Below are 4,477 nucleotides of genomic sequence, written 5' to 3'. Positions count from 1 at the left end.
CAAAACAATGTAAACAATGCCAGTATCAAAAACCAGTATGTTTTCAAATTGTAATTTTTCCTTTAAAAATGTTTAATAGATTACATAATTTTCAGTTTGTTTGCTTTTATATATATGTATATATTCAGGATTTTAAAAATGCTTTTAAATAAAATTTTAATTGCTATTTTACAGATTTTATTAGTTCTGTTAATTTACAGATAGCAACTAAGAAAAAAAATATTTACAATGTGACTGTTGGAGAAAACAAAAATAAATTTTTTTCCCCCAGTTTTTGTAAAAAGAAATTCACCAGTTTTCATGATCTCAGCAATTTTAGAAATTTCTAAGATTTCTCTCCTTCTTCATGGTTGTGCTGTTTTCATAGCGGTGCAGCACTTTATATTGCAGCATAAAATGAGTGAGGAAAAATATGTCCGAAACTCCGTTAAATAGAGCGTTTGCAGAATGCTTCCTGCAGTAACCCACAACACACAGCAGGGAGCAGCAATGACTCGTGGGGCTGCAGTGAAACCACCTGCTGCTGTCTGAAGGGATTTCAGGTGGCTTCAACCTGCAGGTGGCGTCGTCAGAGCTGCAGCAGGCAGCTGGGACAATAAATCACAAAGTTTCTCTGCATCATCTGTTTCAGCTCTGGCTCATGTGTTCGTTGCTGGCTGAAATAAAGTTCTGTGAGTTTGAATGATGATTAATTTGTGTGCAGCAGGTTAAGTGGATGGCCCTTTAAGCGTGAAGCAGGGCCCCTCCACGCCTCACTGAGCAGCTCACAGCCTTTGTTAGTGTGGAGGGGTGGAGGGGGCTCCACAGCAAAAGCACCGCTGACAGACCGAGACCCTCCACAGAGCAGCCGGGCAGAGGGACAGAGGCTGCTGAGGTGAGTTCTCCTCCACTTTTACATTAGTTTCAGTCTGAACGGGAAAATAATCTGATCCAGAGTTTCATGATGAAATCTGCCAGAAATGCTGATTATCTCACAGGTTGTGCTGGAAATTCTCTGCTGTGTGAAACTCAGATGTTGTTGCTTTCAGACTCTAAACTGGGGCTTCATCAGGCGATTTTGAGTGAGTGAAAACAGAAAGGCTACAAAGATTCAAGGTTTTGGGAGGAAAATAAACAACCAAACACCTCCTGAACGTGACTTAAGATTTTCTACATTCTTAAATTAATGTAAAGTATTTATTAAAGGCCTTTAAATTCTAATCATCTATGTGAATGGCAGGAATCAGGTTTATATCATTTATATTTAGGTACTTCATTTGGTTACATCATGCCATTTATATAAAGTCATTAACATGCATCTAAATCATCCCCACATCCAACATTTAAATATGGATAAGATGTTCAGTTAAAACTGGTCATTTCTAAGAATATATACACACATGCACAAACACACACATGCAATTTTATGTAGTGTAATTGTAGTTCTGTGTTTGTCTTTTGTCTGCCTGCTTGGACTCAACACATGCACATTAGCAGCTTGTTAACTCTGCTGCAGTCACTTTTTATTGTGTACCGTTTCTGCAAAAAAACAGCAATTAAGAATGACAAACTACAACTGCTGTCTGTAAAGTACATGCTTGATTAAAATATTTACTCCTTTTGGTCAGCAGAACAGGGCTGAAGGATATGTCTTAAATCAGTCTCGAAAGTAACGTGATTTTTTTTCTCCAAAATACTGACTGATGCGCAACTCAAAAGATAAAACATTTTTCAGAAGTGGGCTGTGTCCCACAAATATTTATGAAAAGAAACAAGCTATTAAGCATCCAAAATCTTGAATTAATTATAATTTAAAAAAAAAAAAAAAAAGAAGACTTTTTAAGACATTTTATGGCATTAAATTAGGCATCTGCAGACACCCACTTCATATATGCGATTGATAAACTGTGCTTGTATGAAACTGTTCTAATAGTAATTATAGATTTTAGATTCTTACCACACTTATGCTGCAACAGGACAACAAGCTCAGACATCCAGCCAGAGTCATAAAGAACCAGAGAGAGGAAGAAAGCCTGCAGCAGACTCAAACCAACTGTAAAAACAACTATTTTCATTTTTTGTGGAGGTTTAAAAATGAGCGTATAGTCGCTACAGTAAGTTCTGACAAAAGCTGTGCCAACAGATAGAAAGTATTGTAAGGTTATGGCAACCTAAACATCTGGTTAGGGTAAAAGGGGGTTCGTATGCTGTTGCTGCTATTGAGATATATAAATAGAGATAAATAGTTTGTACTCCTATGGACAACATGGACAAACAATTCTGACGTGCACACACGTATGACAAAATGAGGGATTATTGCTGCTGCTGCTGTTGTTGTGGTGTTTGTCGTCACATAGAAAATGAATTGTGATACTTTGTGCTTTCAAAAGATGTAAGATGCCGTTAAAAAATAAAAGAACACAATTTTCACAGGGCCCAGATTTGGAACTGAAAGTGTCAAGGCGTTAAATCTTAGCAGCATTAACAGGAGGTTGAAAGCTAGGTTTAGGTTGGTTAAACGTAAATTAAAATTTTAGATTAAGTTAAAATCAAAGTTAGGTCTGGGTTAATGTTGAGTTGAAGTTAGGTTTAGGTTAAGTTAAAATCAAGGTTTGATTTAGTTTATGGTTAGGGTAAAGTTAGGTTAAGTTTAAAATAAATCAAGGCTAGCTTTTAATGTTTGGCTAAAGTTTGATGTAGGTTTAGTTTGAATTAAAATAAGGTTAGTTTTAGTTTATAGTGCAGTTGAAGTTGAGTTTAAATCCAGAATAGGTTAAAGGTAACTTCAAGTTAAGTTTAAATCAAGAATAGCTTTAGTTTAACATGTTAAAGTTAGGTTTAGTCTCAGTTTAAATCAAGATGAGCTCTGCTTTGAGGGCCAGTATCCTGCTGTATTAACAACACAGTGGCAGAATTTTTACTCGGCCCAAATTTAGAGCTGAGTGTGAAGGCATTAAACCTTAGCAGCATTAACAGGGTTGAGCTGTAAAGTACTGCAGGACTGAGTTCTGATCAACTGAACAAGCATGTCATTCAGCAATCATTTGACAGCTAAAAAAACAGTTTAGTTCAGTAATTTCACTCTGTGCTGTAAAAATGCCACTTAATGTAGTTACACGGTCACATGAGGCAGTTTTCCACTGCTGCAACTGAGGGGTTTTAAGGTGCATGTTCCAACCACAAGAACAATCCCTTTATAACCTCTTTCAGGGTAGAAAAAAGTACCTACTCCAAGGCAGGTGCTTCTAGGCTGTCCTGAAAAAGTGCCATTCAGGTCTCGACACTGATTGATGAAACTCAAAGAGGACAACAAGAACCAACAAGCGCCTATGCCAGTAAATCACTATAGACTAAAGTAATAAACCTCCATTGTTCTACTTCCTTTGTGCTCATAGAAATAAAGTTCACCCAGTAACTACTGTTTATTGCTGTTAGGTTAGGTGTACTGTAAGATTGAGTTAAAGTTAGGTTAAGTTGAATTCAAAGTTAGGTCGAGTTTAAGGTTATACAAAAGTTTGGTTTAGGTTAAACTTAAATTAAGGTTAGGTTTAGTTTAATGTTATGTATGGGTTAGGTTTAAAATAAATTGAGGTTAAATCTAGTTCAAGCTAAGTTTAAATCAAAGTTGGGTCCAGGTTTTGTTAAGTTAAAATCAAGGGTAGATCTAGGTGTTAAATCATGGTGAGATCTAGTTTAAAGATAAGTTAGATAGGTTTAGGTAGATGTTAAGTCAAGGTTAGGTTGAGTTTAAAGTAAGTCTCCATAAAATTAATTACTGTAGGTTATTAAAATGTACTCTGAAGTGATGGAGCTTGTCTGTTTCAGGTTTTGCAGAGTGTTTCCTCCCGGGGTCGGGCAGGTCCAGGATGCAGTGCACTGTTGTCATGTTCTTCCTCCAATATTGCACTCGTCCCGGCCTCCCCGGCCCAGGGGTCACGACCCCCCACCTCAGGACTGTAAGGGGAGAATCCCACCCGGAGATCACAAAGTTGAGGTAGAACAAAGATCATGAACTAACTGGTGGTTTTATCTGCTGTGGCGACATTCCTCCCAACGGAACAATAAAACAACAAAAAGACTTTATTTCATTCGTCACTTTCTGTCTGCTGCAGGATCACATAGGTATTTTTAACCAAGATGGTGGTTTATGTGTACAAGTCAGACCTCCTCTTTTAGATGAGATCTTTTGTGTGCTTTCACACATAAACATGAACATTCTCCTGTGCAAACTATGCCAAAACAGAAATAACGTGGCAATAAATGATTAATTAATTAAATTAGATTTGTCCAGACTCAAATATGGCAATCCTTTCAGCTTTCCTCCAGCTAGTTTTAATGTGTCCAGCTCTTTGGTTTCTGACCATCAGCCTCAGTGTTTATTGCTAGTTCCCTAATGTTAGCATCCTGCAGCTAAAGGACACTGTAGAAGAGCTGGGGAGATAAAACACCTGACGTGTGACAAGTTATAACATCCAAATGTTGGAGTAGCTGTGTACAA

The sequence above is a fragment of the Stegastes partitus genome, unplaced genomic scaffold (assembly GCF_000690725.1).
Source record: "Stegastes partitus isolate 25-593 unplaced genomic scaffold, Stegastes_partitus-1.0.2 Scaffold680, whole genome shotgun sequence".
NCBI lineage: Eukaryota > Metazoa > Chordata > Actinopteri > Pomacentridae > Stegastes > Stegastes partitus.
This window is presented reverse-complemented; position numbering follows the sequence as displayed.